This window comes from Tiliqua scincoides, chromosome 5, assembly GCF_035046505.1.
Source record: "Tiliqua scincoides isolate rTilSci1 chromosome 5, rTilSci1.hap2, whole genome shotgun sequence".
NCBI lineage: Eukaryota > Metazoa > Chordata > Lepidosauria > Squamata > Scincidae > Tiliqua > Tiliqua scincoides.
The window spans coordinates 112,052,227-112,064,655 of record NC_089825.1 but is presented as its reverse complement, the minus strand read 5'-3'; the positions used below and the strand labels follow the sequence as shown (position 1 = coordinate 112,064,655).

The following is a 12,429-nucleotide window of genomic DNA, read 5'->3' as shown; positions in this document are numbered from 1 at the left end:
GACTCAGTAGGCAAGAGTCGTGATCATCTACAAGCTTTATTTCGTTGCCAGCAATGGGCATCTCAGGGACTCCAGTCCAAAGCAGTGAGAGTGATTTTTCCAATCTGAGCCTGTCCCTTATATTTCATTTTGGGTCCTTTGTTTGAGGAGTTTTACACTTTTCATTGCCTGGAGTTTGACGTCATAGATGGGGCTTTCTCTAGGTTGGTCAGAGATAGCCTTACAAACATTTGGTTGGTGAGCTTCAAGTTACAGGTTTCAAATAAGGCAATACCATACATTTAAACATATAGAAAACTTTGTTTTCAACAACCAGTAGAGTGCTCTGTAACCTCAATTTTATTCAGAACTGGCCTTTTGGCATGTCCTTTGTACCTATTTCTTGGCATCCTTTACTTAGATGGCCTAGGCTAGAGCCACCTGCTTATCTTTCTACATTCTTCCTTTGTTCTTACCAGACACTGTGGGGCTTTCTGCCAACCTTTGTTAAGCTAAGTCCTCTGACTTGCCTCTCTTCTATGTTCTGATTCTATATGTGCCTTTGAGTACCTGTCAAGGGATGTATAGTGGTATACTTTAATACAAGACAAACCAAACTCTTATTGTAAAGAAAGCATTGCTTTTAAGAAGTCTTTTCTCATTCACTTTTAACCAAATTACATTTCATGTCAGGCAAACTCTCAAACAGGGACTTTCTCAAGAATGTCTCTGCTTATCTTATTATCTGTGTCTCACTAGCTAAAACTCTATTTCAGCCTGCCAAGGAAGACTTTCCCTTACTACAATGTTGCAAGTCCGTGTACTGCAGCCTCATAACATTCCAATTTTTCCTGCTTTTTGGTGCCAACAGATAATGCTGTCCAGTGCTTTTTTGGGGGGGGAAAAGGTGCAGGAACTCACAACTTGTTAATCTTTTATTTATTTATTTATTTATTTATTTATTTATAGAACATTTTTTATTGGAGAAATAAAATATTTTTATGTGCTTCCACCCCAAAGATGAACTTACTTCTGAGTAGACATGCATAGGATTGGGCTGTCAATCCACACATCCCCTTCCCCCTAGCTACTTTTTCTACACATGGGGAAAAATACTGTACAGGTGCACTTGTAGCATGTAGCATGTAGTGTGGCACTACTTTGAGGAGAGGAAGCAGTGAATGGATTCCAAAAAATGGCTTGCATGAGTTCCATGTAGTAAAATTACTCTAAGCAACTGTGGGAGTAAGAACAAAAAAGAAATTCTTACATGAGAGGGGTCCTTTGGTGCACATAGAAACAGCTACGTTTGCAAACAAGCAATTAAATATGCTTTAATTCAGATATCAGAACACTCTGTGTCTTTGGGAAGGCGCTTAGCATTCAATTTTATGTTCTCTGCTGCCCTGAGCAGCTGCTGTGCATTGCTGGAGAGGAGCTGGAAACGCTGGCCGGCTGGTGGAGGGCATGCTTGTGGGGGAAGGATGAGGAGGATCTCTGGCAAGGCTGGACAGCATGTACACAAATAGAACCCCTTTTCACCTGCCCTTAGCAAGTGAAAACGGGTGCAGATATATCTCTCTGCCAGGATTAAGAGCCCAATCCTAGGCATGTCTACTCTGAAGTATGTCTCGTTCTAGTCAATGGAGCTTACTCCCAGGAAAGTGCCTAGGATTGCAGCCTAAGAGCCCAATCCTATGCATGTCTACTCAGAAGTTCACTTTAGTGAATGGGGCTTACTGTGGATAGGATGGCAGCCTTAGAATCCCATCCTGTGCCTGTCTACTCAGAAATGTTCCATTATAATGAATGGGGCTTACTGAGGATAGGATGGCAGCCTCAGGGCGCAATCCTGTGCCTGTCTACTCAGAAGTCAGTCCCATTAGAGGCAGTGGGGCTTCCTCCCAGGAAGGTGTGGAGAGGACTGCAGCCTCAGAGCCCCTCCTCTGCCTGTCTACTCAGGCTGCAAGGCTATGACACTTTCCTGGGAGTAAGCCCCATTGAAAACAATGGAACTTACTTCTGAGTAGACATGCATAGGCTTGGGCTTTCAAGCTGCACAGCTATGCACCCTTTCCCAGGAGCAAGCCCCATTGAGCACAATGAGACTTACTTCTGAGTAGACACACCTAGACTCATGCTGCAGATTGGCACGGGGGCTGCACCAGCCAGCTTCCTTCCCCTCCTCCTCTACCAAGCCAGTACCTGGGCATTCCATGGGTGCTGCAGCCCGTCTCCCTGGCTGCCTGGCCGGCTGTCTGTCTTCCTCCTTGGCATCGGCGCATGTCCCCCGTGCCCTCCACTAGCTTGGAAGCTGCGCGGGGAAGCAGAATGCCAGGGGAGGGGAGGCAGGCTGGACTCAGGTGAGAGCTTGGAGAAGGGGGCAGGAGTGGGTTGTTGTGTGGTCAGGCAGGGGCCAGGTGCCCACCCACCCTGCACCCCTCAGCACCCACCCAGCAAATGCCTCTGTTTTGCTCCCTACCTCTCCTGGAATGCCTCCGAAGGGGAGGGGCCCCTGCAAAAAGGTGCTGGAACTCCATCCCCCCCCGCATTCCATTAGAAAAAAGCCCTGACGCTGTCCTTGCTAAGGCATCTCCATCAAATGTTGCAAGTCCATGTACTTTCCCTCTTGCTTTGCCCATATGCTGCTGTCAAGTCTTATCTGAGATGCTACTTTCTTGTTCAAATTCTGCAAGACTTGGAGTCCTCAAGGTCTCACAGAGATACAGGCTTAGCGAATGCTTTTGCCAAGACAAGAGTGTTATCTTTGAGAAGTTGTTTTTCCCACATTCCAAGTCTCCCTGAGAGAAAGACCTTTGTTTTGAGCTGGAAATAGCTTTTCACCTTTCTATGTATTTTTATGCTTTTATTAAACTTTCAGACAGTTAAAACTCACTTCTAATGCTACCATGTCTTTATATATATGTTGATTACATTTCAGAGACAGTAACTATTAGGGCATTGAAGAATATTTGGCAAGCATGCAAACATTGTAATGCTTTAGCATTTGTATGAAACTTTGGTACAATACCTTCTAAACAGCTCTCCCAGTGTTCAACATATGTATATGACCCTGTTTTTTGGTTTAAAGAGAAGCCTGAATGAATTATTTTTAAAAATGGCAAACTGCTTCTCTGTTTTGCTTGACATACATGCAGGGAGCTGGGAAATTCCAGCATCCTCCCTATTTACAAGGTGCCTTGTACTCAATGGGTGTATTGTTCTGCTGTTATCTACTAGATGCCTTGGGATGCTGCCAAGAGCTTCCTTGAAACCTTGCTATTTTTAGAAAACTGCCAGTCTGCAGTTTCAGAGAGACAGTGATTTGGATATTAGTTTTAAGCATGTGAACATTTTCCCTATTAAGCTTATAAACTTTTGGCCAGAGCCAGAGACTGAGTGTCCACATCTGGGAAAGGAGGAGTAGTGCAGAGCCACACCATGCAGATCCCTGCTTGAATCAGGGAGGAGGAAAGAACCACCTCATTTGCCAGTCTTCTCCCCATCCATTTCCTCATCCTGCTTCCTGGCTTGGTGGACATGAAAGCCACAGTGAGGCGTTTGGCCAAGACAGAAGAAACAACTGTGGAGAGGACAAGGTCATAAATTGTCTGGCGTATGAGACAAATCACTGCGTTAGGCCGACCAATGAAGAGCAGTAAGTACAGGAAGCAGAGCAGGAGGGAGATGAGGAGAATGTAGGTGAGATCTCTGTGGTTGGCTTTGACAATGGGAGTGTCCCGGTACTTAATGAATATCGTCAGCACCAAAGTAGTCATCAGGGGGGAAAAAAAGAGATGAAAAGCCCAAAGCGATGCCCAAAGGTTCTTGATAGGATAGAACGTTTAGAATTTTGGGAATGCATTGATTATGATCTGTATTGGGATATTGATCTTCTGGGCATTTGAAACAATCAACCATATCTGAAAACATAGGACAGTTTCCATATTAGCCTCTCAAACATGCTGTGAATTATATTTTCACCTATTATTAAAGATAATACTCAGGTTGTGTAGAGATGAAGATGACCATCCCTTTTCTGCATGACTCGAGAATGTCAAGTTGCTGGGCAAAAGAGCCAATCCAAGTGAGTAGAGTAAAATCCTGCAGAGAGGTAGTAGCCTTAAGCTGTTTCTGCCCAATGCTGCATATGTGCAACAGGAATCAAATGTGTTCACCTGTAGGCTGGGCAGAAATGGGTTAATCCAAGGGAGAAGCAGGGGACAGGAGCCATGTCGCTCTCCCAGAAGGAGAAGGGGTACAGTGAAGGTTGGTACACAAAGCTTAACTGGCCAGACTGCAGTGACTTGCAAGCTTTGGTTGCACTCAGGGAGAATGAAATGGAGAAGCCCTGGAAAGGAAACAGAGAGTGGGGAGTTTCTGATTGCCACTGGATGCTGAATGCCATGGGAGTCCTTAGGTGGTGATTGCCAGAGTAACAAGTTAATGTTCCTTAGACCACCAGAGAGGAAGAGTAATCCCTTCCACAGGAACCAAGCTTAACCAGACACTCTTGAAAGACACTCTTGAAAGAGTGATATCATGCACATGGTTTTGCTGACCCTTCAGGTTAGAAATCTTTCCATCCGCGCAGGGACTGCAATCGTAACAGCAGAATGGCTCCCCCTCTTTCTTTGGATGCTGTAACCTGGGAGGCATTTGTTGTTACACACAGCACGGGGCAGCACCTATCTGGGGGTGGGGATGGGGGTGTGGGTGGGAGTGGGGGAACAGAAAATTCAATTCTTCCATTCCCAGTACCCCTCTTGCATGCAATTTGTAAACATTATCAAAGGTACTGAAAAGGCTGTTCAATTTTTGCATCGTAGATTTGAGAGAGGATTGTTAATACGGCATGGAATATATTTGGGTCATTTGTCCTCTCTTGACAATCACAAGCATACACACCATTCAAATTACTCAGAGTGCTCAAAACACTTTACATCAGTGGCGTCCAAACTTTTTGGCAGGAGGGCCACACCATCTCTCTGACACTGTGTCAGGGGCCGGAAATAAAATTTGAATATATGAATATATTAGAGATGGAACTTACATGAATGAATGAAGGTCTTGCAATAGCTCAAGGCCTATGAAAGGCCTTGCACAAAGCAAGTCCATTGTTTCCTTTGCTGTCAGTGCTGCATCACAGATGTCAAACAGCAAGCAGCCCTCATTGGGCAGGAGGTCTGGTCTAGAGGGTAGAGCCTCCATTTGCCTGAAGATAACATCCGAAGGTCGCCAGTTCGAGGGTAACGGCACAGTGCGACCTTGAAGCAGCTGACAAGCTGAGCCGAGTTATTCCATCTGCTCTGAGCGTGGGAGGATGGAAGCCAGAATGTGAAACCTGATCAAGAAAGTAACATCTGAATGTTGTGGTTCTTGTAAGATAGAACCTTCTTTCAAATTGTAAAAATCCCTACGGGGATTTAATAAGCCTGCCTATGTAAACTGCCTTGAATAAAGTCTTGAATAAAGACCAAGAAAGGCGGTATATAAATACCTGTATTATTATTATTATTATTATTATTATTATTATTATTATTATTATTATTATTATTATTCCACAGCTCATGTGAGAGGTCGAAACACATAGACGAACAGGCCTTGCTGAGGGAGAGTCAGCATGGCTTCTGTAAGGGTAAGTCTTGCCTCACAAACCTTATAGAATTCTTTGAAAAGGTCAACAGGCATGTGGATGCGGGAGAACCCGTGGACATTACATATCTGGACTTTCAGAAGGCGTTTGACAAGGTCCCTCACCAAAGGCTACTGAAAAAACTCCACAGTCAGGGAATTAGAGGACAGGTCCTCTCGTGGATTGAGAACTGGTTGGAGGCCAGGAAGCAGAGAGTGGGTGTCAATGGGCAATTTTCACAATGGAGAGAGGTGAAAAGCGGTGTGCCCCAAGGATCTGTCCTGGGACCGGTGCTTTTCAACCTCTTCATAAATGACCTGGAGACAGGGTTGAGCAGTGAAGTGGCTAAGTTTGCAGACGACACCAAACTTTTCCGAGTGGTAAAGACCAGAAGTGATTGTGAGGAGCTCCAGAAGGATCTCTCCAGACTGGCAGAATGGGCAGCAAAATGGCAGATGCGCTTCAATGTCAGTAAGTGTAAAGTCATGCACATTGGGGCAAAAAATCAAAACTTTAGATATAGGCTGATGGGTTCTGAGCTGTCTGTGACAGATCAGGAGAGAGATCTTGGGGTGGTGGTGGACAGGTCGATGAAAGTGTCGACCCAATGTGCGGTGGCAGTGAAGAAGGCCAATTCTATGCTTGGGATCATTAGGAAGGGTATTGAGAACAAAACGGTTAGTATTATAATGCCGTTATACAAATCGATGGTAAGGCCACACCTGGAGTACTGTGTCCAGTTCTGGTCGCCGCATCTCAAAAAAGACATAGTGGAAATGGAAAAGGTGCAAAAGAGAGCGACTAAGATGATTACGGGGCTGGGGCACCTTCCTTATGAGGAAAGGCTACGGCGTTTGGGCCTCTTCAGCCTAGAAAAGAGAAGCTTGAGGGGGGACATGATTGAGACATACAAAATTATTCAGGGGATGGACAGAGTGGATAGGGAGATGCTCTTTACACTCTCACATAATACCAGAACCAGGGGACATCCACTAACATTGAGTGTTGGGCGGGTTAGGACAGACAAAAGAAAATATTTCTTTACTCAGCGCGTGGTCGGTCTGTGGAACTCCTTGCCACAGGATGTGGTGCTGGCGTCTAGCCTAGACGCCTTTAAAAGGGGATTGGATGAGTTTCTGGAGGAATAATCCATTATGGGGTACAAGCCATGATGTGTATGCGCAACCTCCTGATTTTAGGAATGGGTTAAGTCAGAATGCCAGATGTAGGGGAGAGCACCAGGATGAGGTCTCTTGTTATCTGGTGTGCTCCCTGGGGCATTTGGTGGGCCGCTGTGAGATACAGGAAGCTGGACTAGATGGGCCTATGGCCTGATCCAGTGGGGCTGTTCTTATGTTCTTATGTTCTTAGTCACTCTCAGGCTGAGGTCAGTTGTGTTGGTCCAGTGCAGGCACCGGCAAGTCTCTGGAGGGCCAGAGGCTCACTGTAGATTTGGAGTCCCCAAGGGCCACAAGTGGCCCCCGGGCCGGGGTTTGGGCACCCCTGCTTTACACATATGATTGTGCTGCATGCTGTCATCTTACAAAAAATGCTGTAGGTTCAGTAACAGCCCAATCCTATAGGCCTTTGATGACAGTGAACCTCGCCTTCCTGGGTAATTCAGGGGTGGCTCACACAGGGATTGGGGCTCACACAGGGATTGTTTTGAGGGTGGGAAGAGGGAGCTTCCTTCCCAGGCTTAAGGTTAAGGCTTCCTTCCCAGCCTTAACAGGCTCCCCTGATTCCATTTGGGATTGTAGCAGTCAAAGGCCTGGGTTCTTTCCAAATAGGTTAACTGGGGACAATGGTGCAGCAGAGTAAGTAAGTAAGGGTGCAATCCTAAGGCACTCTTGGGCCGGTGCAAGGAACTTGTGCTGGCCCAAGAGGGTCGCAAATGTGTTGTAAGGCACTTTTGCACCTCCTCAAGAGTCGGCTGGGCTAGCGCAAGGATGCGTGCCGGCCCGTGGAGGCTGAATCCAGCCTCACTGCCAACCTCTATGGGGAGGCTTGCGTCGACTGAGCTTGGCCGATGCAAGGGTCTGGGGAGGGAGGGGAGGAGGTGGGGAGGAGGCAGGAGGGAGGGTGGGAGGAGAGCGGTCCCAGGGGTGGGCAGGGAGTGGGAGGCGGGGCTGGGACCTGGCAGATATGCTGGATCCTAGCCCCCATTCCCAAGCAGCGCAGTGTGGTTGAAAGCTTCTCTGCTCTCCTCAGACTTATGCCATCTCCAGAGGTGTTGCAAGCCTGAGAGAACCATTGGGGTTGTGGTGGCTTACCCTGGGGTAAGGAGATGAGTTCTGAGCCACTTCTGATCCAAAGCAGCTCCTGCTGTATCCAGCAGGCGCCGGGAAGTTGCCAGGAGTCTCCTCAGGGGAAGGGGACTTTCGTCCCTGTTAGCTCTCTGACTGTGCTGAGTCAGAAACCAAGCTGACCATTTTGGTTTATGGCTAGTTGCAGGCAGCTGAGGGACAGTGAGTCACTCTGCACCTGTGCCTGCCACAGCCTGGGTTAAACTGAGCCAACTCTGATTGGGTATTCAGAATACTTAAGCCTTGGTCTGCTGATACACAAATGCAGTAGTAGGTTTGTACACCGAGATACTGCTGCCCGTGACTGTGTTGAACTGAGTTTCTGCTGTGACTGACCTTGGACTGATAACTGACTGTGTTGTTTGGAAACTGATTCGGATAAGGTAAACTGGACTGCTGTGATCTTTCGTGTATGACTTGGACAGTGTTTTGACTATTCTTCTTGCTATAATACAGCTGCTGAAAGCTAAAAGAACTCTGCTGTGTATGCCATTTTTTCTTTGCATTCTGCCTTGAAACTGGGACACACCCAAAGGTCCCCTTGCAAACCTGAACAGTCCCTAGTGAGGGTGCAGGGGCTGCACTTGGTCTTCTCCTGCCTGCGCCAGCTATTTTGCTGGTGCAGACTGGAGAGGCTCTGTGTTGGGCTTTTCAGCCTGATAAGGAGTTCAGGATCTGGAGGAGCAGGACTTTGCCTGCTTTGCCACCCCCCTCCCAACCCAGTTCTTGCCCCCACTCCAACCTTGTTCTGCCCATCCTCCCCCTGCCCCTCAGAGGCCTCACCACCGCCCAGCGGTCTCGCTTACCCCTGGTGGCAGTGTGTCCTCCTCCTGCCGGCGCTGGGCCTAGTGTCTGACTGGTGCGGGTCTAGCGCCAACACTCCCTACTTTCCAGGTGCCATCAACGTGCTTTCTGGCATGTTTACAGCACCCAAACTCTTTTTGTAGATTTGAATGAGGAGCATGAGGTTTGGGATTAAGGCAGCACAATCCAGGGGGCCCCTTTTAAACATACTTGAAGTGTTGGCACAGGGCTATATGATCAAACTAAAGAATCTTAGAGTCGGAAAGGACCTACAGTTTCATCTAGTCCAACCCCCATTTGTAGTAGAAAATTCTCCTAGAACATTTCCAGCAGATGCCTGTCAATCCTCTTCTGGAAGGTCTCCAATGAGGAAGAATCCACCACCTCCCGTGGCAAACCGTTCCACTGCTGAACTGCCCTTACTCTCCAGAATGTTTCCCTGATATCCAACCAAAATCTCTTCTCTTGCAGTTTGTACCCATTTGCCCATCAGGTATTTGATGAGTGCACTGTATTCTAGAAATGGACAGTCCCCACCTGCTTGAATTCGCCATGCCATGTGATTGCTGAGTTGTTCATGATGAAGTCCTTGCCTGATGAGGCCTGGGGACCCATTCTTCCCACTTTCACTCTTGCAAAGGATTTGTTTGGTAACAGATTCCAATTTAAAATATCAAATCCTGCAGCCAATTCGCCATTCCCATTTAGAGATATTGTGTCCCCAACACCGTTGTTAAACGAGGTGCTCCTCAGGTAAGGGTGAAGCTAACTCAAAAGCAAAGGGAATGTAGCTTTGATGAAAGAAGCAGAAATGGATACTAGAATTATGTGTCATAAACCTACACCATGGCTTCCTCATGAGGAAGCTGCTTGAACCATTCACTAATGAAACTATGCTGTATCTCCAAAACTAGACGTGATAGGGCAAAAAGGATGCCATTTTTGGAATCAGCAACCCAAATTCATATCAAACCACCATAAATTTTGGGACAAACTTTTTCTGACCCTCAGTTTTGTAGGCCTGTGCAACCAGAGTTCATTTATAGGACAGATTACATCAGTGGTTGCCAGTTATCCAACACGAATAATGCTAACTGACCACATTCTTTTGAGAAACTGAAGGAGGCCACTATTTTGTTTTCTCCAAATATTAATGGCCTGTGAGGCTGATGCAGAATTGACAGTCTCCACAAGATCACACTAACATACCTCTGATAAGGGATAACATTGCTGGTTGGAACAACAGGGAGACACAGTTGAGGGCCAGGGAAAGTTTATTAAACTTCTGTTGTTTTTGGACTCGTTATTGACACATGAGCCTGTTCACAGATTAGCCTACTGGATGTGAGAAATTACCTGCCAAGGTCTTAGTCTCAGAGCCTCCAGGTGGTCTTCATTTCTCATTCCCTTGAGCTTTGATCTTGAGGAGGAGAAAAAATAGGAAGCATGTGCAATGGCACAGATAGCATTGTAAATGTTGTAGCTTTCGCCTGTCATTTTAAAATCATCCATTGAAAAGTTCTCTGGTTTTTCCTTCCCAGTACAGATTTCTTTGATCTCCCCATCTGAACCCTGCTCAAAACAGCCAAATGCCTTTTTCCAGAAGAATGTACTAATACCGTCTTCTGGGGACTGAGGATTTAGGATTTGAAGGAAATTTTGGAATCCCATCACTTCTCTGGAGTGTATGAAATGGAAGAGAAATCCCAGAGGGCTGTCATAATCCACACCTTACCCATGGGTGCCTCTATCATATTCTGAGTCTTTGCCACACCTAGCTATCAGTCTCTTCCGGAGGTCACAGTTGTAATTGGGGACCATCCTTTTCTGGCTGGAGAGGAGGCTCAAGGTGTTGTGAGATGTCATCCTTGCCTGAAAGTAGCTGTCATAGACATGGAACCCGACACTGACATTTGTTAAGGTGTTGAAGTTCTCCTCGATCTCCTTTGCAGCATATGCCAAGGAAAAGATGTGCTGATAGTGATTGGGTGTAGCTCTGAGATAAGAGTTATTGGATATTTTTTAAAAAATGGTTTAATGCACTTCACACATTCCTTCCTGATCTATCAATAGTTCAAGGCATGCCATTGTATACGTTCCCACTTCTGTGGGATAGACTTGATATAGCTATGATAGCAGCAGCACAATCCACTTCTACTCAGAAATAAGTCCCACTGGATTCAGTGAGGCTTACTCCCCAGGAAAGTGTGTACAGAATAGGATTTCAGCCTAAAACACATCAATATGAGTTTAAGAAACAACCTCTGAGAGCGATAAAGTAAATGTGCATTTAGTTTACTGGAATCTATAAGAAAATAGAGAAGAAGAAAACCATTCCCAAGGAGCAGTGGAAAAAATTTGAAGGGTTTGGAAGAAGATGGGAAGATAGACATATCTATCAGGAGGAGGTCTGGTCTAGACGGTAGAGCCTCCATTTGCCTGAAGATTAACATCCACAAGGTCGGCGGTTCGAGGCCACCGGCACCGTGCAACCTTGAAGCAGCTGGCAAGCTGCAGCTGAGCTGTTCCATCTGCTCGGAGCGTGGGAGGATGGAGGCCAGAATGTTAAACCAGCTCGGAGCGTAACATCTTGAATGTGGTGGTTCTTGAAAGAGAGAACCTTCTTTCAATTTGTAAAAATCCCTGCGTGGATTTATAAGCCTGCCTGTGTAAACCGCCTTGAATAAAGTCTTGAATAAAGACCAAGAAAGGCGGTATATAAATACTGTATATTATTATATTATTATATTATTATAGCATGAAATAACAAGTCATTGGTGAAGAATAATGTCCAAGACAGAAATGAAGGTCAGAGAAAAACAGAATTTATCAAGAAGTTGGCGGAAAACACACAATGAGAACGTAGGGGGAGGCAGACGGCTAGGACCGTCTCCCCCATATGGCCCCGCATGATTGATGTTCAGTGTTATTGCCCTGCTGCAGCTAATGTTCAATAAAGTGGCCCATTTTCATCCAAGCCGAAGTCTCGTGTCTTTATTGCGGGTGTGAATCCATGTGGGTTTTGAAAAAGGGGAATGATTCAGTGTCATATGAAATAATTATAGGGTTCAAAATTACTTGCCCAAAGTGTTAGGGCCTTGTGGCAAAATTTCCAAAAGAAAACATGTTTAGCCCATCTTTTCCCTCCGACTTGGTGGCACCGGAAAGTGCCACACACGACTTCAAAGCGATGAAATAAGTTAGTGATGAAAGAAGTTAGTTCAAAGTTATGAAAGAACTAACTGCATTGAAACACTCCCAAGTATTTTTGGACATCCTTGGGATGGATGTCTCACTTCAAGTCCTTTCTCCCTTCCATGGCATTATTTCCCTAATTTGTCTGATAAGCTCATGGAGGTTCTGTTCAGCTACCATTACTAATAGCCACTTCCTGTGCCTTAATCTTCCTGCTCTAGCTCTGATGTTGATTGAAACTCCAGCAACCTGTCCCTTAGTGGCCACAGATGCCTTTTATGTGCCAGATTTCACAGGTGTGACGGTCAGAAATGTGTGACTGGATTTCTGGAAACTGAGGGCTTATTCTTATCCCCAGCCCCCAGGGTAGCCTTCCTTTAATGGTTGCATCATGTCATTTTTCCATGGTGGTGTCACAGAGACTCGGCAAAGTGGGACTTCAATAGCTGCATCCTTTCATAGTTTCGTTGTGGTGTTCATGACCAGGGAGATAGGATACGGCACTGCCGC

At 46.1% G+C, this 12,429-nt stretch overlaps 1 long non-coding RNA gene across 1 annotated transcript; it reads left to right on the top strand.

Annotated features, from left to right (window-relative positions):
- The first annotated feature begins 3,337 nt into the window (after positions 1-3,337).
- LOC136652039 (uncharacterized) lies at positions 3,338-11,701 on the top strand. The gene is made up of 3 exons (XR_010794556.1): positions 3,338-3,637; positions 5,547-5,617; positions 10,266-11,701. It is a non-coding gene; the product is annotated as an uncharacterized lncRNA (long non-coding RNA).
- The last annotated feature ends 728 nt before the right edge of the window (positions 11,702-12,429 follow it).